Source organism: Phascolarctos cinereus, unplaced genomic scaffold (genome assembly GCF_003287225.1).
Source record: "Phascolarctos cinereus isolate Bilbo 61053 unplaced genomic scaffold, phaCin_HiC Scaffold_726;HRSCAF=1367, whole genome shotgun sequence".
Classification (NCBI taxonomy): domain Eukaryota; kingdom Metazoa; phylum Chordata; class Mammalia; order Diprotodontia; family Phascolarctidae; genus Phascolarctos; species Phascolarctos cinereus.
The window spans coordinates 192,837,996-192,865,196 of NW_027556098.1; the positions used below are offsets into that span (position 1 = coordinate 192,837,996).

General features: G+C 38.1%; 1 long non-coding RNA gene across 2 annotated transcripts; it reads left to right on the top strand.

Moving 5' to 3' along the window:
* The first annotated feature begins 169 nt into the window (after positions 1-169).
* Positions 170-22,052, top strand: LOC110213324 (uncharacterized). 2 transcript variants are annotated; one of them, XR_002325956.2, is made up of 3 exons: positions 170-412; positions 2,116-2,209; positions 19,737-22,052. It is a non-coding gene; the product is annotated as an uncharacterized LOC110213324 (long non-coding RNA). The 2 variants fall into 2 exon arrangements; XR_013483024.1 differs by lacking the exon at positions 19,737-22,052 and having other exon boundaries at positions 2,116-4,617.
* Positions 22,053-27,201: the final 5,149 nt, after the last annotated feature.

Genomic DNA, 27,201 nt, shown 5'->3' on the forward strand with positions numbered 1-27,201 from the left:
TGATCATTTATTTCATTAATAAATTATTATGAAACTGAAATTAGATTTATTAAATAAAATCTCCTTAAATGAAAAAAAAAGCTTCATTTTGAGAAAGGTGGGGCAAAGAAAGTCTCAAGAAGTGATAAGTCAAATGTGTACTCATGAAGGCTTAACCACAAATGAGAAAGTAGGCCAAGCGAGCTAAATGTGAAAACCAGGTTAAACAATCTGCCTGTGGGCCCTCTCCAGTTCAGGCCTGGAGAAGCTTGAAGAAAGTTCCTCTTCTCACAGCGACCTTCAACCCCCATCTACTTGTAATTTCCCTCTGTACCCCACTGAGGTTTAGAGAATGTGGAAATAACCCAGGGACTGCCCAAATAATACATCAAGGAAACAGTAAGGAAAGCAGTTCTTCAAAATGACTACACTGGTAAGAATTTAAGTTCCTTTCATTTTATTGCTATCATTTCAGTCTTTAAACACTCTCACTCTATCATATCAGGTCAATTTATAGTTTCGTGAATGTTTTACAATCAGTTTAAGATAAGGCTACTAGATGCTTTCTCCAGGACTCAGTGAGGATGGAAGGGGGTTTGTCCATGGTCACTAGCTTCTTGTCACAGACCTGGGACCTGGAACTCACAACAGTTAAGCACAACGTCTCTTTCTATTGGTTCCCTCACTCAGCTTCTTTCCTCCCCTCCTACTACTGGGGGAGAAGAGGACCTGACAGAGGGAACCAAGCATACTCTATTAAATACTTTTGATCTATACTTCTTCCCTTTCCTACCCCCCACCTTTCTACTTCCTTATGTCTGAATCTTATTTCATTCTCACAAGTGCTCTAGCTTTTAGACTAGCAATCCATTTCATGGGTACCCAAAATAACCAGGGTCGCTCTTTCTGAGTTAGGAAGGGTTAACCAGGCCCAACTACATGTGATACAAAAAAAACCCCATGAATTAGGGAACATGGAAAGTGAAAGATAGAAGATAGAGGGAACCACAGGGAGCCTCAGCCTAGAACTTGGAAAAGGATACACAGGAAACGTCAGATGTTGGGAAGTCAGTTGCATGATCATTGTTAGAGGCAATATGATGTAGCTGAAAAGGCTCTGGATTTGGAGTCAGAGGACCTAGGTTTGAATCCCAATTCTGCTACTTACTGTGTGGCCTTAACCTTACTTACCCTAAGTCTCAGTTTCCTCATCTCTAAAGTGAGGAGGTTGGACTATGTAATCTAAAGTTCCTTCCAACTCTAAATTCTGTGATCCTATTATTAAAGATAACTCACTTTTCTAAACAAAATTTAAGTATAGCTCATATCTAAGGTCTTGACAAAACATGGGTAACAAGGTCTGTCCTAGGAAAGGTATTCAATATACAATATGAATGTCAAATACAGGTCAGTGGTTTATTTCATTCACCACAGAAAATGCTTAAAACACAAATGATTTATCATATATCAACAAATACAGAAACATAAAAATAATAATTCCATCAGATTTGTTATACTCTCATAGGAGGCAAAAACAACTTTATGGGACTGCAAAACATATTCATGTTCAGCCTGCACTCCCTGAACAACTCACGAGCTCTGGATCTCCTGGTCAGTCTGAAAATTGGGTGGGTTTTGTCAGTAGTTATCTTCTTTTTAAAGTTAAGGAAATCCTGTTCTGATAGACAGCTGGAGCCCAGCTCCAGAATGCTCAAATTATTGACCTCATACAGTTTCTGTCAGTATTAGAAATGATCATTTCTCAGGATATCTGTTAGCTGGCCTATGTTTAGGGAAGAAAACAGAAAGCCAAAGGCAATCCAAGACTCGTGAATGACCAGGCAAGCACATACTTCCTGCTGCCATGGACTTGTAGCTACTGCTGCTGCTGGAGGGGAAAATATGGGATTCCTCTCTTCCCACTTCTTGCTGAAAGGCCAGGGAAGAGAAAATGCTGGTGGATCATAAAAGAGGCAGGGGCTGTTTTTCCTCAGTTCCTCATAGAGACCTTCGTATTTGTTCTTCCTTCTGAAGTGGTCCAATGACATCACAGATTGATATTCTGACTTATGCATGAATTGTATTTAAATGAAGCAAAGTTACACAAAGTTCTCAGCCTTATTCTTTCTTTCATAGTCATTGAAGTCCAGTGGCAAGAGAAAAGTCAAAAGAGTGGTGACGGCTCAGGATGCAGTGGATGACTTTGGTGAATTCAATGTCTGACCAAGCCGTAAGTACTCCACAGCACCTACTTCAGCCTCCTTCTTGGAACAAATTGTTTTCATTCACTTATTCCACTGGGGGAAGTCTTCACATACTTGGAGTAAAGACTCCTCTAACTCACTGATGGATTTGAGGCCCATCATTTACCTTAGTTTAATCTGTCTGCTAAGATGCTTTATCAGGGTATAGCCACTGCCTATGCTGCAGCTTCTTGGAGTCACAGGTGAGAGTTGTGTAAAAGATGGACACCAAAGGTGGATGAGCAAGCCCTCAAAGAAGGTGGTTCCTTCCAACCAATCATCAATCATCTTTGGCATAACCCTGCCAATCATGGGAACCAAAAGTAAAGAATTACTATGTCATTTCATCAAGGCATATGTCATTTAGCAAGGAGCGAGAGTGTACATATGGCTCCGTTTCCTGACCTGTCACTTGCTGCTACTGGACCCTCCAGTGGAACCTCCAGAGATCATGCCCTGGAAGAGCCTTGCTCTGTCCTAGGGTCAGGATGTTCTAATTGATGTCCTAATCAGCTCTAGACATGACCACGTTCTCCCACCTCCTGACATTTTCCAATCTTTTGCTGAACATATTCCTTCCTATAACTGCCAATCTTCTCACCTCTTGCTCTGGCACCCATAGTTAAATCAGCCCTACCTTTTGGAAAGTGCATGTCAGTTGGCTGCCTTATTTTCTCATTCGCCATCCCTGTGACCTTCCAACCAAAACACCCTTTCCTATGGAAAATCCTCATATATATTGTCTTTCCCATTAGAAGATGAACTCCTGCAGGGTAGGATTATTTAGTATTTGTATCCACAGAACTTAATTTTGTGTCTGGCACAAAATTAAATATTTAAATAAAGCTTATTTATTCATTCACTAATTGGAGGCACCCCAGTACAGCAAACCAGGGGGTTTCCCTGATATTACTCTCTACCATATAAAGTAAACACAATATCAATTAAGCAAATCATCCCTTCAAGCTTTATTTGATCATAACATTCAATCCAACTTATATCTGACAATAAAACAAATTCAGATAAATTTTCATCACTAATACTCTACTTCCTAAAGTTTCACATAGCTCTCTGCTAAATTTTGTCAAATTGATAACATTTTCCCCATAAATTTTGACAATTTCTGCAAGGAAAGCATTTTTAACATTTAAAAATTAAATCACAAGTCAAAGGATATGAACAGTCAGTTTTGAGATGAAGAAATTAAAGCTATGTATAGTCACATAAAAAATGCACTAAATCACTATTGATTAGAGAAATGCAAATTAAAACAACTCTGTGGTACCACCTCATACCTATCAGATTGGCTAACATAACAGAAAAGGAAATTATAAATGTTGTAGAAGCAGGAAAATTGGGACAGTGGTGCATTGTGGATGGAGTTGTGAACTGATCCAATCATTTTGACCCAGGATACATTACTATGTCTGTATCCCAAAGAGATCATAAAGAAGGGAAAGGGACCTACATGTATAAAAATATTGACAGCAGTTCTTTTTGTTGTGGCAAAGAATTGGAAATCAAGGGGTTGGCTCATCATTGGGGAATGGCTGAACAAGTTGTGGTACATAAATGTAATGGAATACTACTGTGCTATAAAAAATGATGAGCAGGTGGATTTCAGAAAAAATCTGGAAAGACTTACATGAACTGATGCTGAGTGAAGTGAGCAGAACCAGGAGAACATTGTACATAGAAACAGTTAACTCTGTGCGATGTTCAACTATGATACACATAACTCTTCTTAGCAATACAATGATCAAGACAATTCCACAGGACTTATGATGGAAAATGTTATCCACATCCAGAGAAAGAACTATGGAGTCTGAATGCAGATCGAACCATACTATTTTTCTTTCTCGTGATTTTTCCCCTTTTGTTCTGATTCTTCTTTCAAATGATTAATGTAGAAATATGTTTAACATGATTGTACATGTGTAACCTATATTGGATTGCTTGCTGTCTTGGGGAAAGGGAAAAGAAGGGAGGAAGGGAGAAAACTTTGGACCTCAAAATCTTACAAAAATGAATGTTGAAAATTATCTTTACATGTAATGAGAAAAAATAAAATACTACTAAGTGGGGGGAAAATTAAATCACAGAGCATATTTCATCTACAGAATGTGGTTAAGAGAGTAATTTTACCAATCCCTTGCTATATGGATACTTGCTTTGGATTTTCATTTTAACAGACAATGGTAATTTATATCTATTTTTCACTATATGAACTACTTTTTCATTACAGACAAATTTCTCCATGTGACAAGCATGACAAACATATATGTAGAAGAATATGGTATATTAGGTAGGCAGAAGATATACTTATCAATCCCCTCCATTTGTCCAGTCTGCTGCCAACTAGTCTGTCTGATAATACACAAACAAAAAGACTCTATCGTGATTTATTTATTCTATTATTCATTCAATTTTACTTTATTTTTTTCCATATGTCACCCATGACACCAGATCCAGTCTACCTCCCTATTTTAGATAGCTCAATGCCCACACTTGTTCTGCTTTCAACAAATATCATTAACTACATTTAGGTGTTTATTATATGGGTACAGTTGCTTTAAGTAAAAGGAGTGATTTGGAGGGATCCAGGAACAGTATATAATTTTCACCATTAAAATGAATGGAAATAGGGTTTTTATAATATAAATTCACCTTAAGGGGAATAGATTTTGTCCTCTGCACATAGGGACAGATTGATGTGTTTGAAAATAAAAGCAGGTTCCCCAAAGTCACAAATAGCAAAAGCTGATATACCTTTATACCATGCTTGCCTAGCTAAGACCCTGTTCAAACTGCCAGTAGCAATCAGTGCCCATTTCTGCTAGAGATAGGGTGAAGGGGAAGGGGGAAGTGCCCATCCTTCATGGGATTCCCTGAGAGACGGAAATAGAGTTCCTTACTATATGTTCTAGAGACAGGAAAGGAGAGCTCAGAAGGTGGAGTCACTCCATTTAACATCTACTAGTGGGGGGTCTCTTTCTGACTCTAGCCAATCCTCCCTACTCTAGCTTTGATGTACTAACCCTAAATTCCCAACCCCACCTCCCATATGTGGGGGACAAGGGTGGCAGAAGACCAAGGGACTATTCACAATTTGCTGAGTCATTCAAAATGCCAAGTCTATAAGCTCTGAGCCAACACAGATGACTCACAAGAAAAGACCAGGGCAATTGTATCATTACAAAGAGCCCAGCTCCAAGGATACTACATAGTATATATATATATATATTCTAGAAACAGTTAATAGTCAGGAAGAAGTTATCCCTGATTACACTTGTAATGGGAAATTGGTAAACATATATATCTGATGCAATATCCACCTGACAAAGGCTAGGGTCTTGTTTCCCAAAAGCCATGATATTGTATATGGGAGAGAGCATGCACAAATATTATTTTTGGTTTGCTTATCTCATGAGAAAATGGAGCCTTTCGGTTGGTTTTTGATCTAGACAGAGAATGAATTCAAGAGACAATGACCAGCCTAAGGACTTCCTCTTTCCTACCTGACTGTGTTCTGCTTTGGAGGCAAGGAGGACTACTCCCCTTGGTGGGCAGAGAGACCTCAAGTCTGTATCTCCCTGCCCAGGCCACATCAATGTGGCCTATAAGTAGAGTCCAGCTATTCCTTCTGTGTTTGTTATATCTATTCATACCTGCTTTGGGGAGAGGGAGAATTGTAAATGGACGAGTTTCAAAAGGCCAGAAGAGTGAGTACCAGAATTCTAGGAGCTGGCCTTTGTGTCAGGAGGACTTGCAGGCCGAAAATGAGTGAGGTCCTAAAGAACAACTGGCCAGCACTCTGCCCCACCAAGTTAGAGCAGAGATGCTGACATCTCTGTTAGGATAGGCCCATTTGGAAAGAACTGGTGGCACAAATAGGGACTGAGGTGGTGTAAGGAATTTACCTACAGGTGTTGGGAAGAATTGTTTATAAATTCTGTTCTTGCTATATCCTCTCAGTATTCCTTTGTAAAAAGCTTATTGATATTAATTAGTTAAAAGATACTAGAGCACTAATGACTAACGAATAATATTGAAAAGAATATATTAAAGTGGGGGCTTGAGCTTATAGCTTTGGAAAGTCACCCCTAATCCATAAGGGATACCCCTGGGCTTTAGAGGGAGATGTAGCTAGTCTTGCTCACTCTGGGAACCTTATCTACTGGTGAGCATAAAGATTAGGGGCATAAGTTCAGAATCTGGCCACATACTCTTTAAAAAAAAGTATTGGATAGCCAACAAATGTATTATACTTACATATTATATTATCAATATTTTATATTATGTGATTTATCACTTGTATAATATGATACAAATACTGTATATTATGTAAAATTATATAGAATATAAACAATATATATAATAATTATAAGCATACATCATATGATTTTAAAAACAATATTAGGTGCATATATAACACATAACCTATTGTTACTAACATTAACATATAAAAATATATATTATATTTATTACATATTAATATACCTAAAGCACCATTAGATTAGAAGGGCAGAGATCAAAGAAAGATGAGTAGGAGAGTGAAAAAAAAAAGGATTAGGAAGATGAAGGTGATGGAGAGGGGTTTCAACAAATTAGTCTCACAGGTAATTGAGTGATACAAGCACTCTCCCTCACACAGAATTAGAAACTTAGGAATATGTCATTCTGCTCTTGCCAATTTACTTGACAGCTTTTTTCTCCCAAACCTCAAGAAGGTAATTAAGTTGTTACCAGAGGTGAAAGAATACAAATTATATACCAGAGGGCCTATCTCACTGAGGGCAGAAGGACAAGTTCTTGGGTGGAGTAAATTCAACAGCAAGGAAAGGAATTAACAAAAACTTCAAGTATCCCCTTACTTAAATGTAAATGCACATTTTCTTTAGCAAACTGACCTGTGACCTAGAAACTAACATACCAAAAGACTTATGTCAGAATCAAGGCTTTAAAGCATGTGTCTACCACGGGAGAAGTCTGTCATTGTTCAGAAAACAAAGGAACAAATATCAATGGATTTTCACCTGTGCCACCTGTGGCAAGCTACCCTGCTCTTCTTACGATTTGACCCAAGAAAATTAAAATAGGAAAGGAGTAGGATAAGCTGAGGCCCTGGATGACAAACACTTGTATTGTCTATAGGTTTGAAAGGCTAGTCCTGAGGACAAAAGGTAAAACTACAAGTGTCTAAAACATGTTAGTTATTTTAGCATTAGTGAACATGGCGGGGGGGGGGGGAAGACAGCTGTGATTTCATTGGCAATAAACTCCCTCCATAGAGGCAGATTGGTCACTCTTCTGAAATGCACACTATGAGAGTTGCTTGATGTCCTGAAAGGTTGTGCCTTTCCCATAGTCACAGAGCCAGTATGTGTCAGAGATGGGCCTTGAACCTAGTTCTTTCTGACTCAAATCCAGTTATCTATGCCAGGTACCCTTTGATGAGAATTTAGAGGACATTTGTGATAATGATGATGATCAATAATTAGCATTTACATAGCACCAGTTACGTTCCAGACACTGTGCTAAGTGCTTCATAGGTATTATCTCATTCAATCTTCACAACAACCCTGGATGGTAGGTGCTATTATTATTCCCATTTTTTGCAGCTGAGGAAACTGAAGCAAACAGGTTAGGTGACTAGCCCAAGGTCATACACATAGTAAAGTGTCTGAGGCCCTATTTGAACTCAGGTCTTCCTGAAATACTCTAGGCCCACCAGCTCTAACCAATGCACCACCTCACTAGAAAAGGTAGAATGTTCTCACAGTCTAACTTGTATTACACTGTGAAACAGCAGTGTTTTCTAAACATTATGTTCACAAGATTGATTGATTGAGTTGTTCAAGCCAACTCTTTTTGCTATTACTTGAAACAAAGTTTTGAAAAGGATAGAAATGTTCCCTAAGGGTGGGTGGGATCAGGGAGATAGAGGAAGCTGAAGAGCAGACCATGAAATTTCAGTTTTATTGTTGTCTCTGAGTTAACACCCATTCCATTCAATAAATATTCAAGAACCCTTCCAGAAGCTTGGAACTAAAAACGGTCCCCAAGTCAGTATTCACTTAGGAGCTATTGAAGACAAGTATTTTGTGAATAAATTCTAAATACAGGGAAACCTTGAGGCTCTTAGGAGAAGTCACTTGTAGAAAAGAAAGTGAAACTACTATGCATATTTGTTTCTTTTTTAATGGGTGTGTGTGTGTGTGTGTGTGTGTGTGTGTGTGTGTGAATTTGAGGGAGAAAAAGACATAGCCATAAGTTAGCCCAATGTTTCCCCTAATAAAATACAGAAAAGATGATCATTGAAGCAAATATTTTAATGCCCAGAAGACATCACATCAGAACGAATTACAAACAAGCAGGGGAACTTTGAAGGTTATAGTTGGCTTATGGCTGGTTATAGTTTAAAATATTACATATTTTAAAATAAAACAAGTACATAACTGATATTTGCAATTTCATATATAATCCCTTTTTGGTTCTATTAAGTATATGGAAATGCCAATTTTATTTGTGGTTTAAATTTAGAATAAAACAATTTTTAAAGCAAAGAAATAAAAAAGGAAAGAAAGATTAAGAACAAGTAGGTACTTCTCTGCGTTGGAAAACATTAATAGTTTTATAGTAATAAGTTAATGTTTGTAGTAAAGGCTCCTGGGGATTAGGAGGGATTTTATGGTATTTAGAAACACATCTCCTAGATTGGAGACAAACAGAAGTCAAAAGATCAGCACAGACCAGACCACTGCTTCCCTGAAGCAGTAAGGGACCTTTTGATGTAAGTGATGGATGGATAGATTGGACTATTGAGGAGGAAAATAAACCCCCAAAACTTGAAAAGAAATCCATCTGTCCAAGATGACTGGGAGAAATGTATCTTCCTCATAGCTGCCAAAGTGAGATTTCTAAATCTGCCCATGTCATCCCTACCACCCTCCCCACTACTCCTCCACAGGCATACTTAAATTCTAATGGTTCCCTATTATTTCTAAAATTAAAAATAAACTCTTCTTATATATAAAGTTCTTTACCATGTAGTCCCTTCTTGTATTCCCAGCATTTTAATGCATCACTTCACTCTATGCATTCTAAGAACCAGCTGTATTTGCTCACTTGGTCTTCCTCACAAAGGACATTCAGTCTCCCACCTCCCTGTCTTTATACTGGCTCTTTCCATCATGACCTGGGCCTCGGAGAAGCTCTGGCTTCTGAACTTCCTGCAGAATGCATTTTCCAGTTCCTCCAACTCTTAATACCTTTCTTTGCTGACTTCTGTCTTGTATGTATGGATATTGTATTCACCCATCAAGATGAAAACTCCTTGATGGCTGAGGCTGTTTTTGCTTTTTCTTTGTCCTCAGTTTAGCATAGTACCCAGCAAGTAGTAATTGCTTAATAAATGTGTATTGATTAACTGAGTTTCTGAAAGAGGAGTGGATTGTCAGGGGGTTACCTTGCTCAGATCTATACCTATTCTACTCAACCTAAATTTATTAGACATCTGCAATGTGTAAGAACTATAAAAAGGAGAGGAGAGGAGAGAAGAAAGTACAGGTTAGGCTAAGCCAGGACAGGACAGGATAATGGGGAAAAAGGAAAGGGAGAAAGGAGGAGGGAAGGAAGGAGAAAAGGGGGAGAGGAAAGGAAAGGAAGGGGAAAGGAAGGGAAGAGTTAATAAGGTCAAATTAATTGTAATGGAGAGTATGAGATAAGATTGGAAAAGTAAATTCCAGACAAAACATGGAAGACTTCAAATGTTGTTGTTCATGTCTAACTCTTTGTGACCCCTTTTGGGGTTTTCTTGGTAGACACCCTGGAGTAATTGGCCATTTCCTTCTCCAGCTCTTTTTAATATATGAGGAACCGAGACAAATAGGGTGAAGTGACCTCCCCAGGGTCACATGGCTAGTAAGTGTCTGAGGCCAGATTTGAACACTTGGAGATAAGTCTTCCTGACTTGAAGGCCAGCACTCTATCCACTGTACCACCTAGCTTGTGACTTGGGAAAATTATTTTGGCAGCTGTGTGGAGGATGAATTTGAGAGGAAATAAAGAAACCAATTAGGAAGTTGTTACAATAGTTAAGGGAAGAGGGGATAAGGGTCTGAATGACAGCAGTACTTTTGTGAGTGGAGGAAGAGAAGGGGACTGATGAAACAGTCTTTATGAAGGGACAGTTAACACTCCCACCATTAGTTGCCTTTGCTCTTACATACATGCTGCTGAATGAAGGTAGAGAAAACACATAAGCATTCTGACTGTGGGTCTGCTACAGATTTTGGTTATATAACCTGAACTGGGCCCACACTGCTACTAGGCAATCCTACTATACCTTGCTCACTAACTCATTTTAAGGAAAGCTCCATTTATTCCTCTGCTTTTTAGTATTTTTAACAGGAATGAGAGCTGTATTTTGTCAAAAGCTTTTCCTGCATCTATTGAAACAATTAGGATTTTTGTTGTTTCTGTTGTTAATGTGGCCAATTATACTAACAGTTTTCCTAATATTGAGTCAGCCCTGCATTCCTGGTATAAATACAGCCTTGACATTGTATATCATCTTTGTGATATATTATTATAATCTCCTTGCTAGCATTTTATTTAAAATTTTTGCATCAGTATTCATTAGGCAAACTTTACATATGTATATATGCACATAGACAATACATACATACATATATATACATACATATATATGTATATATATATATATATATATATACATACATATATATATATATATATATGTAAAATACTACAATTTGCCTTTTCTGTTTTTACTTTCCCTGGCTTAGATATTAAAACCATTTTTGTCATAGACGAAATTTGTTAGGATTCCTTCTTTACCTATTTTTTCAAATACTTTATGTAGTATTAAAATTAATTCTTTTTAGTGTTTGATAGAATTTGCTTGTAAATTCATCTGAACTGTATCTTTTTTCTTAGGGAATTCATTTATGGCCTGTTCAATTTCTTTTTTCAAGATAGGGTTATTTAAGTATTCTATTTCCTGTTCTGTTAATTTGGGCAATTTATATTTCTGTAAATATTCATGCATTTCATTAAGATTAACTTTTCCTTTAAGAATTTAGATGCCATGTTATTTGGTGCATATATGTTCAGTAATGATACTAATTCATTGTCTATGGTATCTTTTAGTAAAATGTAGTTTTCCCATTAATCTCTTTTAATTAGGACTATTTTTGCTTCTGCTTTATCTGAGATCATGATTGTTGCCCCTGCCTTTTTTATTTTAGCTGAAGTATAACAGATTCTGCTCTGCCTCCTTATTTTAACTGGATGTCATACCTTTCTGTTTCAATTGCGTTTCTTGTAAGTAACATATTGATGAATTCTGGGTTTTATTCCATTTTTAAAACTTCTTCCGTTTTAAGGGTAAGTTTTTCCCATTGATGTTTTCAGTTACAATTGTCAAATGTGTATTTCCTTCCTTTCTATTTTATTTTACTTATCCTTCTCTTTTTCACCCTGTCCCCTTCTTAGGAGTCTATTTTGCTTCTGACTACTGCCTTCCCTAATCTGTCCTTCTCCATATTCTCCCCCCACCCTTTTTTCTTAACTCCTTTTCCTCCTATTGGATAAGAAAAATTTCTGTACCTAACTGTATGTATGTGTATTCTTCCCTTCTTGAATCAGTTCATATGAGAGTCAGGTTCAAGAATTGCCTGCTCCTCCCCACCGCTCCCTTTATTATATAAACTCTTCCTTGCATGCACTGTTTATATGAGATAATTTCCCCCATCTTTCCTCAGTTTTCCTAATGCATTCCTCTACCCCACTATTTCATTTTTCTTCTGAGATCATCCAAGCATAATAGAATCACACCCAGGACCACTGTCTAATTTGACTTCCTCTCAGACACTTGATGATGATAAAGTTCTGAGGGGTCATATGAAAATCTCCACATAAAAGATCAAACAGTTTAACCTTTTTTAGTCCCTTATTTCTCATTCATATTTATCTTGTTATGCTTCTCTTGAGACCTATACTTGAATGTCAAATGTTAAGGTTCAAACAGCATTTTTCTACTCTTACCAATAAAGAAAATAGTTTGTCCTAGAAATGCTGACAGATAGACTTAGTTTATTTGTTGTCTGGTTTTGCCACACTGCTTTTTCCCCTTAATCTTTTTTTGTTCTTTTTTGCAAGGGATGGCTTTCTGCATGAGGGTGAAGAAGAGTTATGTTTGAAAACAAAGGTGGTATAAAAGCAAAAGGTATCAATAAAATTTAAAGAGAAAAAAATGCTGGCAGATCTGTTTCCTTAATTTGATTTTGTTTTTCTGCTCCTAATTTTATTTTTAAATAGTCTTAGAATGAACTGGATTCATTTTGTCTCACACCAAACTTTCTTCAAATTCATTTCTCCCTCTTGTTTTTTTGCAGGTACATAAGATTATTCTTCTCTTATTCTTTTTCCATCCTCCTCCTTAATTGTAATTATATGTGTGTTCATCTTGACTACTACATCTCTTTTTGTGGTATAGAAATTGATTCCTGATTTAAGCTACTTTTAGTTTCTTTGGGTCATCTCATGGCAATTACTCTGCTTTGGTAAATTTTCTGTAAGTTGTGGTAATAATCCAAGTAGATGTACTTTCCTTTATCTATTTCTCATTGTTCAGTACCAATAGCTTATTTGAAAAGGTCAGGTTGTAACTGATATAAATATGTATCATATCTGTTTAGCTTTATTATTTCTCCTAATTTGGTGTTTATTTTGATCTTTGCTGTAACAAATATATGATCCTATGGGATATAGAAAGATTCAGAAATCATGTCCATGTTGTAATCAGCCATTTCCACAGTCTATTAGTATATGCATCATTTCTGTGTGTGTGTGTGTGTGTGTGTTTGTGTGTGTGTATGTGTGTGTGAAAGAGAGACAGAAACAGAGAGAGACAGAAAGAGATGTGTTCCAATGTGGTTGCAATTGAGAGTAGGTGCTTTGCTGAAGGAGAAGAAGACTTGAGGACAATAGCTATACTAGTTGACAATTATAATATCCTTGCTGGATTACATGCAGTCTGATGTTAGAGACCTCCTCCATCAACCAGATTAACCATCAACTCTTCCACATCCTACTTCATACTGGATCCCTTGTTTCATTTTCTGTACCTTGAAAGAGGAGAGACCTTGACTCAAGGTTTTGTACTTAACATCTGATGACCAGTCCTATAGTAAATATGTCCAGTCCTATGGTAAGTATAAATTGCTACAGCCTTCCAAATGAGGACTCAAACTATTTATGCCTACAACTTCTGGGTCCAGATAATAATACTAATATTACTACTAATAATTATTTATGTAGCATCTCTAATATGCCAGACACTGTGCTAAGTGCTCTACAAATATAATCTCATTTGATCCTTACAACAATCTTGGAAAACAATCAATAAACAATTATTAAGTACCTACTATACACCAGCCACTATGCTAAGGTCTGAGGTTACAGAAAGAAGCAAAAGATATCCCTTGCCCTCAAGGAGCTTTACAATCTAAGAGAGAAGACAACAGGCAAACAAATAAATACAACACAAGCTATTATACAGGATAAAAAGGAATTCATTAACGGATGGAAGGCACTAGAATTAAGAGGGATTAGGGAAGGCTTCCAGTAAAAGATTTTAGTTGGACTTAAAGGAAGGTAGGAAGTCAGTAGGTTGAGGGAGATCATTCTAGGCATGAAAGACATCTAGAAAAAATGCCCAGAGCTGAAAGAGGGAGTGTTTTGTCTGTGAACATCCAGAAGGTCAGTGCCACTGGATCAAAGAGTATGTATTAGGGAGTAAGGTGGAAGAAGACTGGGAAGATAGGAGGGGGTTAGGTGAACACCAAGCAGAAGATTTTGCATTTAATCCTGGAGGCAATGGGGGAACACTGGAGTTTATTGAGTAAGGGGAGTGACATGGTCAGATCCATGCTTTAGGAAAATCACTTTGGTGGCTGAATGGATGCTGGGTTGGAGTGGAGAGAGATCTGAGGCTAACAGACTCACTAGCAGGCTATTGCAATAGTTCAGAGTGAGGTGATGAGGACCTGCGGAGTGGTTGTGGCAGTGTCAGAGAAGAGAAGTAGGGGTATTCAAAAGACGATGCAAAACTGAAATCAACAGGCCTTGGGTTGGATTAAATTTGGTGGGTGAGAGATAAGGAGGAGACCAGGATAACTCTTAGTATGGAAGTCTGGGGGACTGAGAGGATAGTGTTGCCCTCTACAATAACTGGCAAGTTAGTAAAGAGGAAGAGTGCAGAGGGAAAGATAATGAGTTCTATTATTACCTCTATTTTACAGTTGAGGAAACTGAGGCAAACAGAGATTAAGGAACTTGCTCAAGGTCACATAGCTAGTGAGTGTTTGAGGCTGGGTTTGCATTCAAGTCCTACTGGCTCCAGGCCTCACAAGGCTACCTGCTCACAGGAAGAGCAATGGGCTTGGAGATGATGCGTAGTGCTTCATTGCTTATTATTATGCATTGTCTCTTCATTAATATTATTTGTTATTTGTATTAGTCTGTGCTGAGTAAAAACATTTGTATATAAAATTCCAGCCCATGTATCTACTTCTCTATTATGCCATGGTCAGATAACTAGTTCGCATTGAAATATAGTATGTTCAAAATAATGTGGGTTAGCCAATGGCTTGGGGTTTAGAGCTAAGTTCTGTCTAATTGGCAGACCCACCCGATAGCCAATAAGTAGCACTGCTCCAAAATGAGAGGCTGAGCTGAAGGACAGAAGGTCTCCAATTCTTGTAACTATAGAGAGTTCAGCAAGTACTTAGGCCTTCTGCTTTAGGAGGATACTAGAAGCTCTCAGGTGAACTAATGAGCACTCAGTGAGCAGCATTAGCACCATATTGTGGTTAAATAGTTATCTTTTTGTCTTATCTTCTCTCTAATATCCTGAATTCCTACAGCATATCAACTATGTCTTCTTTCATCTCCATATTGTCATCACCTAGTATAGTACCTTACATACAGTGACCACTTAATAAATGTTTCTTTAAAGGAATCAAATTCTATGGGTGAGGGGGATGAGGCAGAAAAGCTTTAGTGTGAGCAAGTGTAATAATGCATTTTGAAGAAAATATGTAAACTGTACTTCTATACTTAAGACGGGCAGTTAGGCGGTGCTGTGAAGAGACTACCAGGCCTGGAATCAGGAAGACCATCTTCCTGAGTTCAAATCTGACCTCAGACACCTACTAGCTATGTGACCCTGGGCAAGTCACTTAACCCTGTTTGCCTCAGTTTCTTCATCTGTATAATAAGCTGGAGAAGGAAATGTCAAAACACGCCAGTATCTTTGCCAAGAAAACTACAAATGGGATCACAAAGAATTGGATATGACTGAAGTGACTGCACAACAATAATACTTCTAAGATGATAAATTCTCCACTAACATTTAAAATCTTTAAAAAGGGGGCAGCTAGGTGGCGCAGTGGGTAGAGCACCAGCCTTGGAATCAAGAGGACCTGAGTTCAGATCTGACCTCAGACACATAGCACTCGCTAGCTGTGTGACTCTGGGTAAGTCACTTAACCCAATTGACACACACACACACACACACACACACACACACACACCCCTTTAAAAAGGACCTAGGAAGTCAGTATTCACTATATCCTAAATACATTAGCTCAGTGTGCTTCCTCAGTAAAGTCTACATTCCTTAGCCTGTCATTCATGGCCCTCAACAATCTGCTGACTACAATGCATTTCCATTTTCATCTTATATCTTTCATCTTGTAATTCCTCTTACACTGACTCACTTCACCTGCCCCATGTGTTAGCTAGACTGGCGTACTCACTCTTCCACCTCTGCGTCTTTGCTCAGACTATAATCTAGGTCAGAAATGCCCTCCCTCTCAGCTTGCAGGTGGAAATTCTACCCACTCTTCAAGGCCCAACTCAGACTCCATTTCTTCTTTGGTGCTTTCCCTGATGCCCCCTAGATGGGAGTGGTCTCCTCTAAAATGTTGTAGCTTTTTATTTGTACCTCTCTATTGCACTCTGCACAATTTGTTCTGTATTACAGCTTTCTGTATATGTTTCATTTTCCCCGCTAGATGCCTCTATTAGTTTCCTAAGAGTAGAGGCTGTGTTTTGTATATTTTTATATATTTCCTTCTTTTAATGCTTAGCACAGTACATAGTCTCAGCATCATAAGCAAAGCATTCCAATTAAAACAGAAAATATCAGTCTGCCACAGTACACTCACATTACCACATCTTGGACTAATGTGTTAACCTCTTATTTTCATGTCTCAAGAAAGGCTTAACAGAAATGCAAAAGATCCAAGGGAAGGCAATTCAAATACTTTAAGGGGAAGAAGGAGAGAAATAATTCTGTATGAGGGCTGAATAAAAAAAACAAGAGGTAGAAGATGAGAATTAAGGGAGGGGAGATAAAATTAAAGTTCCTAATATCATGAAAAGCATAGATAAAACAACATGGAGCTATTCGACAAACCCTGGAATTCCAGAACTGGTGGGACCATTTGAAGCCTACTAAAGGAAAATATGGCAATTACGCCTTCTATTTTTATAGCACTTTGGAATTTACAAAATTACTTTTATATACAAATAAAAAGACAACTTTGCCCTAGAGATAATAAATTTATAAGACTCCTCCTATGAGGTGACATTAACTAAATATACATAGGATGAGAAAGGGTTTAGATACATTTTAGTTGATAGCTACATAATAGTTTATTAAGAGAAATCACTGATGTCTGGGCTAATCACTAATATTTGAGATTTAGTCTACAGAAGGCCAGCTTGCTTTTAGCTTAGAGACATACCCTACTTAGTGTTAGAGACTGCTGTGGTATAGGACAGGCATTGTAGATTGTGGCAGCTCCCATGCTCTTGTAAAGTCAAGCTACCTAAGATCTGATGATTTGTTTTGCTTGTTTTCATATTTTCTCAAGAGGATTACCACATTTACATTTGCTTGCTGTACCAAAAAAGGTATCATGTTTTTTTTTAAGCAAATGGTTAAAAGTATTTTTGAAAATTAGTAAACTGAAAAAATATAACAATTCCCAGCTCAATATAAATTGCTGATTTGCATTCAAGTAAAGGAGACGCAAAGAACAGATGAAATAAGAAATGTGTTAAGGGGTCAATTTTTCTCTTTCGAGAAGTGTTACTCACATTCCCACGTGATGCCTGATGAGCTTTGCCCAGATTAAAAAAATTCTTTGGCAGGGACACAATGATCTCTATGCCTTAGAGATGTTCTTTTGTTTCCAATGTTTCAAAGAAAAAGACCAACAAAAGCAGAGCTAGCCGTGACTAAACCCTGGGTGATGCTGACTGACATCATTACAACCGAAACAACCAAACAATACTCAGCTGCTTGTCAGGGTGTGAGACCTGGCCGACCTCTGATCCAACTAGTCACCACAAGACTTGACAAACTGGATCACCAGCTTCAGATGGCGATGATAAGGTCACCACAGACTCATGACTTAATCTCCCTTGGTCTTCAGGCTCTGGCCTAATAAATGAATATACTGACCTGCCCTATGGTATTTTTCTGGGGTTTAATTAAAGTTCACAAAATGTTTGATGATCTTCCCACACAAATACTATAGGAATTGTGTGTGGCATTCCAGTACTGTCATTACTGCTGTTATAGTAAGGTGAAGCATATTTGTCTCCCTAATTTGTTGGTTCCTTTTCTCTTCATTTTACTGTGCTGCTCACCCAACATTAATGGGAAGTGTATCTTAGTTGTTCTTCCAGTGTGGTATAGTTGAAAGATCTCTGACTTTGGAGTCAGAGGACCTCAATTCAAATCCTTCCTGTCACTTAAAACCTGTTTGACATTGGACAAATCTTTTAATCCCTCAGTTTCCTCATTGGCAAAATGAGGCAATTGGATTGGATAGTGTTTAATTTCTCTTACTACTCAAAATCAATGGTCATAAATGTTCATGTATTTTTTATGGAAAAAAAATCACAGCCTCTCTTGGGTCTCCCCCTTGATTAATGACATGCCTTTATGTGATGGCGGGTCAGGGTTAAATATGCAGTCTTTGGCCAAAGAACAGGTTTAGTGTTTTTTTTTTCATGTATGAATAGATAAAATGTACATCGTGTTTTGTTCAAAACCAGCCGTGGGCACTTACTGGCTATGTGACCCTGGACAAGTCATTTAACCCAGTTTGCCTCAGTTTTCTCATCTGTGAAATGATCTGGAAAAGGAAATGGCAAACCTCTCCAGTATCTTTGCCAAGAAAACCCCAAATGGGGTCATGAAGAGTCAGACATGACTGAAATGATTGAACAACAACAAAAATAGACCTTAATCTTACAAAACACTTTCTTTACAATAACCCCATAAGATAGTAGTGCAACTGTTACCTTTATTTTATAGAGTAGCAATCCGAGGCTTAGAAAAATGAAATTATTTGCTCAATTAACCTAGTAAGTGACAAATTCTGCATGAAAACATAGATCTTGAGATTCTAAACCCAACGCTCCAAAAAAAAAATGTTTCATCAATGCACTTGTCTTTTTTTTTTAAGGCAATTGGGGTTAAGTGACTTATCCAGGGTCCCACAGCTAGTAAGTGTCAAGTATTTGGTCTGAGGCTGGATTTGAACTCAGGTTCTCCTGACTTCAGGACCGGTGCTCTATCCACTGCGCCATCTAGCTGCCCCCACTTGTCTTTTTTAATAGATGACTACCCTACTTCCCATTGACTCTTCCCTAGCCCTAATGAAAAAACCCCTTGTAGCAAGTAAGTATAGTTACTAAACAAATGAACACATTGATTATGTTTAAAAATGCATGCCTCATTCTTCACCTTTAGTCCACTATCTCCATTATAAGAAGCAAGAAATAAACATCAGTTCAGGCTTCTGAAGTCTGAAGTGCATAGTACTCTGAAGTCTAATCCATGGTTGGCCACTACATAGTCCATTCTGAGGACTTTCAATGTCATTTTCTTTAACATCATTGTGGTCCTCAGATATATTTGTTTTCCTTCTGCTAATTACTTTATTCTATGTCAGTTCATACAAGTTTTTCCCAAATTGCTCTGAATTCTTCATATTTGTAATTTCTTATTGCATAATAATATTCCCTTACATTCATATGAAACAATTTGTTCATTCATTCCCCAATCCCAGAATAATTACTTTATTTCTAGTTCTTTGCTACTACAAAAAGATCTTCTATAAATGTTTCTGTACATATGTGACCTTTCCTTCTGTCTTTAACATCATATGGTATACAAACCTATTAATAGGTTTGGATAAAAGTACAACTTAGTTACTCTTTTCATATAATCCCCCCATATTTTCTGAAATGATTGGAACAATTCGTAGCTCCACCAACAGTGCATTAGTACACCTATCTTCCCAAAGCCCCTGCAGCATCTACCATTTTCATCTTTGCCAAGCTGATTGGGAGTGAGATGAATTGTAATCATTTTAATTTACCTTTGTATTTGTTATTTTTCAGCTTACTTTTTCTTGGAACTCCTAGATGGTGCAGTGGAGAGAGTACCAGACCTGGAGTCAGGAAGACTCATCTTGGGCAAGTCACTTCACCCTGTTTATCTCAGTTTCCTCATGCATAAAAATGAATGGGAGAAAGAGAAAAAGGTAAACCATTCGGTATCTTTGCCAAGAAAACCCCAAATGGGATTATGAAGAGTCGGACACAATTAAAACAACTGAACAACAAAATTCTCTTTCTACCATACCATGTAACTCGTTAGTGTGTGGATCAAGGATACATTTATAGGAATTTATATGAACTAGAAGGAACCTTCAAGAACACCTAGCATGGTGTTTTTACTTTATGATTTAGATGAGGAAAGACTGAATGACTTGCCCCATCAGGAGGCAACATGATACAGGGGAAACAGTGTTGACTCTAGAATCAGAGGACTTGGATTCAGATCCTGCCTTTCATACTACTTATGTGAGTCACTTAACCTTTTTAGGTCTCAGTTTCCTTATCTATAAAAGGCTTACTAGATACCCTCTAAGGTCCTCTGATTCTAAATCTAGTCTTCTTACCACTTTTGCCTTATAAATACATTCATAAATTGAAATCTGGGATGATTTGAAACTTGAAGCAGAAAAAAATTCTAATTCTTTTATCAGCGGCACTAGATAGGGACTTTGACTGATGAACTACCTTTTTTTTTTTTTAAATCCAAAATCTATCAAATGCAGGCTACCTTACAGAGTTCTGGCTATAACCAAGCTGTCTACAGCACAACTTGGGCATTCCACAGAACTGAGGCAACCTTATGAAATAAGTTCAATTATATAACTTGGTCAGAGTATGTTGATGTCTACACTGATATTCATTCTGGATAATATAAGTAACTATCCTGAAGTTGGTCATAAAAGCCTCTGGAAACTCCAAATTCACACCAAATAAAATTGATATAGTACTTCCATAATTATTCTTAGAACCTATTTTTCTGCTACAGTTATAGTCAAATTAAATAGTCCCAACTTGTTTTTTGAGGTTCAAATCATTCTTCTTTGGCTTCAGAAACACGGTACCCTGGTGGCACTGTACACTATTATCCATGCCCCTATTCAACCCTGTTGTAACAGCAGACACTAATTTCAGCAAAAAAAAAAAAAAAGAATGCCAATAGACAATCTGAGAGAAGAGGTAAGATTAGGAAAGGAGGAATTGGGGGTGAGTAGGAATATTTCCCAGGAATCATGGCAGCTAGGATAAATAAAGAGTTCTTCTGGACCTTTAGCATATCTAAGTACAATGCTTCTAGTCCTGGATCTGCTACTAACAACCTTGTGTCACCTTAAGCAAGTCACCTCTTTCTTCTGAACCTTGCTTAGTTGACTCATCAATGATCTCTAAGTAAATTCTCTCAACTCTAAAATTCCATGATTCTTGTAAATTATTGGCCTCCCGTGTAGTTAGGCAGCTAAACCTAGAGGAAATTGGTAATGCGGTCAAATAAAGTAACTAAGATGCAAAAATCCCCCACAATCTGATAGCTACTCAATATTTATTGACTTCTTGCTGAACTGTTTTACAGGGAGAACTAAAATCTAACATCTTAGTATAAAAATTACACAACTAGAGGAAGGAACAAATCTGACTTGACAAAAAGAGCTGCCTAGAATTTTGAGTTGAACACAAGCCAATTCTATGGGATATAACTGATTATTCTTGTGTCATTTTTTTTTGGGGGGGGGTCTAGGTAATGGGGTTAAGTGACTTGCCCAAGGTCACACAGCTAGTAAGTGTTAAGTGTCTGAGGCCACATTTGAACTCAGGTCCTCTTCACTCCAGGGCCAGTGCTCTATCCACTGCGCCACCTAGATGCCCCAGTGACTGATTATTCGTAAGATGCAATAATGGAAATATAATGGCATATCATTCAACTTTGTAGCATCTGCTTCCTCTTCTACAAACTGAGGGAGCTAGATAAGATCATTGGTTTCTGTGGGTCAAGGAGCCCAGAGGATTGAGAATTTATATTAAAGGATGTGTGAATTAATAAAAAAAAAAATCAAGGTGGCACAGTGGATAGATTACTGAGCCTAGAGTCAGGAAGACTCATCTTTGTGACTCAGAAATCTGGTCTCAGACATTTACTAGCTATGTGACCTTGAGCAAGTCATTTAAACCTGTTTGCCTCAGTTTCCTTATAATGAGCTGGAGAAGGAAATGTCAAACCACTCTAGAGTCTTTGGCAAGAAAACCCCACATAGGGTCACAAAGAATCAGACAGGACTAAAAAAGACTGAACAACACTATAACCTTCTTTCAATTGAACAAATAATATGCCTCATATATATGTTGTACTCATTTTAAAATGTATTAAGAGGTTATCATTAATAATTTACATTTTGTTTTAAAGTATTACTGATTCATAATAATTTTTGTCATTGTACTTTTTCCTAATTGATAGGCACTAATAGGATAGCTCCTATTTATGACATTGGAGGGAAGAGGGCACATTAGAAAAGGGTTTTCATTCTCAAAAAGGATGGGCTCCACTGTTGTAGATGATCTCTTCTATGACATATTATGACACTAATCAGGAAGGGGGAAGTGATAAACCTCCACAATTTTTCTTCTCTCTCCCCTTCTTTCCACTAACACTGCCTCCACCCTTGTTCAAGCCTTCGTCACCCATGGCCTGGGCTGTTGCAACAATCCTCACTTGGACTCTTGAGTTCTACTCTACACCCCCTCAACTCTATCATTCACATTGGTGAGGTAATTGGGCTTAAGTGACTTGCCCAGAGTCACACAGAGTAACACAGCTCGTGTCTGTTACATGTCTGAGGTCACACTTGAACTCAGATCCTCCTGACTCCAAGTGCACCACCTACCTAGCTGCCCCTCAAAATGATTTTCTTAAAGCTTATCTGATCATGTCATTTTTCTGCTTAAGAACTTCTAGTGTGTCCCTATTTTCTAAAAGGCAAAATTTTCAGCTTGGCATTTAAAGTTCTTCATAGTCTGAGTCCAGTCTACCGTTCCCTGTTTATTTCACATTATTTGCCTTCATATGCTTTTAACATTAGCCAAATGTTCTTCTTGATGTTGCCCAAATTCAGTATTCCCTGATCTGCCTCTGTGCTTTGGTATAGGTGGTCCCTTGTGTTTGGAAATCATGAGTTCCTCACCTATAGAATCACTAGCTTCCTTTAAGACTTAGCTCATGTGCCACACTCTATAGAAAGTCTTTCTTGATCCCCTTAGTTATTAGTCTTCTCTTTAAATTATATACCTGCGCACATTTGGATATTCTCTCATTCTCCACACCCTCCCCAGACTATAAGCTCCTTGAGGACAGGCATCATTTAATTTTTGTCTTTATTTTCCAAACACCTATCACAGTGCAGTACATACTAGGTGTTCAGTACATGTTTGTTGAATTAGAATTTGACAAACTACAGTATTCAGAATTCAACCAAGATGGTGAGAGATCCAGAAATCATGTCACAAGGAACAGTAAAAGGAACTGGGGATGTTTAATCTTAATAAAAGAAGACTATACCTGTGATTGAATTTCACTGGATTCAATAACGATTTATAAAGCACCTCCTAGGTACAAGGCACTATGCTTGGCAGTGTGGTTACAAAGATGAAAAATTACACAGTCATGGTCTTTAAAACATAAAGAATCAACAAATGCTATCAATAAGGAGCAGTCTGGGGACAGCTAGGTGGCGCAGTGGATAGAGCACCAGCCCTGAAGTCAGGAGGACCTGAGTTCAAATCCGGCCTCAGACCAAACACTTGACACTTACTAGCTATGTGACCCTGGATAACTCACTTAACTCCAATTGCCTAAAAAAAAAAAATAAGGAGCAGTCTAAAAGGTCAGAAGATAGGTAGGAAAGAACAATGGCATTGGGGAAAAGAGGAGAGTACCCAGGAGGAGGGGTTGTTCAACAGGGGAGAATGAGAGACTAAGAAAAGTTCATCCGATTTAGCAATTAATAGGTGGCTTTTGAAAAAGTAGTTTAAGTAGAATTATGGGGTCAGTAGCAAGGGGTTGATAAGTCAATGGGTGGTAAGGACTTGGAAGCAGGAAGTATAAACTACCAGGATTTTTTTTTTTAGGTAATCAGAGTTAAGTGACTTGCCCAGGGTCACATAGCTAGTGTCTGAATCCAGATTTGAACTCAGGTTCTCCTAACTCCAGGGCAGGTGCTCTATCCACTGCACTACCTATCTGCCCCCAACTACTAGGATTTTAGCAGTGGGAGGGATGATAAAATATAATAGCTTGAGAGGATGGCATAGTAAAATGAATTGTTTTTAAATGATGGGGGGAATTGATCGGGTTAGTAGGCAATAGAGTTAGTTGGTCAGTAGACAGAGGTTAAAGATAAGTGATAAAGAATGCATGATCCATGGGACAATCTCCAGAAAGGGATGCAAGGGGATGAGATCAAAGGCACAACTGTTAGAGAAAGAAACAGTCATTTCATTCTCCAAGTCTTTGGCAAAGAGGGAGAGGAGAGATCAAGATGAAAAATTTGGGGATGTGAAGGAAGGGACATGAGAGAGCTCACAGAAGATGACCACAGTCTTCTCAGTAAAAGAGGAGGCAAAGTTATCTGCTGAGAAATAGAAAGGTTAGAGTAAAGTTCAGGACTTGGAAAGGGAAGGGAGGGTTTGGAACAGCTGCTGTAAAAAGTGTGATAGGAACGAACAAACGGATTACAGTTCAGTGGCGAGGGCCTAGTGGAGGTTAGAGAATACGAATTTTTAGTGGACCCAGTCTATATAGTTTCATGACTTCCTCCATCAGAATTTATTAATTTAGCAACAGGAGAAAAGAAAGTAGAAGACAATCTCTTATTGATCTCTTTAGCGCTAGGGTCAAGACTACAATGGGAGGGAAATAGAACCAGAATAGGGATGATGGACTGAGAGAATAGAAAGGGCTCTGGGAATCATGGTTCATGGAAAAGAATTGAGAGGGAGTGAAGCAATGAGAGATAACCATTTTCAAACCATTTTCAAAAAGATGAAAGCTGCACAGGGAAAGGAACAAGCACTAGCTATTTATTTGCTCTTTAATAAGACAGTCTAAGAAAAGACAGTCTGGCCTACGGTAGAGTTTTAGATTTAGAACCAGGAAGACCTGGGTTAAGATTTTGCCTCCGACAAACTTTATAACCCTTGGATAGACACGACCTCAATAATTATTAGGTAGCTCCCTATCATGTATCAACTAAATCCTAGAGGTGTTGTTCATTTATGTTGGTAGAGGGATTTCCAACATGAGGATTTCCCTTATTGACAAAAGTACCAATCCTTCAAAAGTTCAAGTGCTACCTACTAATAGGTATACAAAGAATAGGACATGACTCCTACCCAGAGAGCATCAGAGATTTGCCCAATATCACACAATTGACAAAGCCAGGATTCTAACCCAGATTCTCTGATTCTACTGCCCAAAAATAAAATAGGCTTCCCTCAGGTAGCTACTTCCTTGTTACTGGAAGTGAGCAAGAGGAGGCTGACTGTCAGAAATGCTAAAAGGAGATTCCTATGTTATATGAGGAGTTGGATTAAAATATCTCTATGGACCTTCCAGCTTGAAATTCTGGGTTCCTGGCACAGTGCTAGGATTTGTGAAGATAATTTATGAAGCATCCACTTCTGTTAAAGTTTTATTCCAGTACTTCATTGCATGAGAATCTTTTGGATTTTCAAAAGCTTGGCCAGTGGAGTTCAAGCCCTGGCAGGTCCTATCCAGCATCGAGCTAGAAAGGAATCTATTGTGAACTTAGCAATGGCCTAGATGTCTGTTATCCAAGGCCAAGCCTCCCCAGTTGGGAGAGGCTTTCAACCAGGTTGGCCCCAGGGTGCTGAGTCTTTGGGCCCTGGCAACTTCAGAAGAGTCATGCATGCAATCTTCATCACAGTGGCAAGAGCACTATCCTCCTCTGATCCTTGACTTTTAAATGATACCATCAACATACGCACAACGCTTAGCAAATTCAAATTCAACAAAAATTAATTGCTCACTTTGGGAATGGGATTGTGGCTATAAAGGCCAGAAAAATGACCCAGTCCCTCCTCTTAAGGAGCAATCTAATAGCAGGATGAAGAGAGGTATTAGGGCATGTATGTAAGTATGTATTATACAAGACTGACTGTAATAGGAGCAAAAGAGAGAGATCCAAAGTGCTGTAAGAAAATTTGAGGGGGAGATGATTTTTAATTAGCCAGATCAGGGAACTGAGAAGGGGGACACACATGAGCTGGATCCTGAAGTATTAAATGGCTTTCCACAGGTAGAAATTAGAATGCGTACATTCTACAGAGTCCATTCCCCTGTCATCTCCTCATCAGTCACCATGGCATGGCACGTGTGTGCCCCTCCCCATACTCTTCTAATTCTGAATCCATTATCTATTCAACTCCATCATCACTCCTAGACAAAGAGCATCTATCAATTCCCTTATGTTCCACTCACCAGCTGGCAACTTTCCAAATACTCCTCCCTGGAGTATTTTATATACAGCATAAATATGTAGAAAATACATGTGTTTATTTTCTATGTACCAGATCCAGTAATCGTTATCTCCCCTTATTGAACAGGGAAGATGGGAATGCAGTAGAGAGAGGAATGGATCTGAATTCAGGAAGACCTGAGTTCAAATCCAACTTCAGACACTTACTAGCCATGTGACACTGGTTCAGTTTTCTAATTAACAAAATGGGGATAATAACAATACCCACCCTCTAGGGTACTGTGAAGATCAAATTGAATAATATTTGGAAAATGTTTAGTATAGTACGTGGCACATAGCCAGTGCTATAAAGATGTTAGCTGTCATTATTACATATGGCCTGTGATATGGTTGATGACCAGTTTTCCTAAACCATTCCCCTGTGTAGAGGAGAGGGATTTTTGATTTCCTAAGCAGTATGAGGATATAGGCTTCTAGCTGGAGAAAGATTTCCTGTGCAATATCAGCCTTGGCAATAGCCTTGGGGGTAACCTCAAATTTGAGAATTCCCAAGCTCAAGAATCTGGGGATCAGATTTTAGAGAAAGAGAAAAGATTTCTTGTTCATGCATATCTCATGAAAAAAAAAGAAAATAACTGCCAATGTATTCTCCAAGCCTGGAGGAGTAATGAAGGGGAACTACTAGACTTGAGTAGGAGAGCCAAAGATCTTGACCTTACCACCCTTGCTAACTCAATGAGTTATTTACATAGTGCAGAATCAATGGGAAAGGTATTGATTGTTCAGCAAATTGTTTCTCTTCAAGGGGAACCTAGACATCCTCTATGGGATAAAAAGAGACTTACTAGAATGTTGGAATTATTGTGATCTATGTATATGCATATGGGATCCTATGAATACTTTGTAACCTGTATTTTTTGTAGGGTAAGATGACTGGCTTACCCTATGTGAATTTGCCACTTTGAGTATTTGTACAGGAGCTA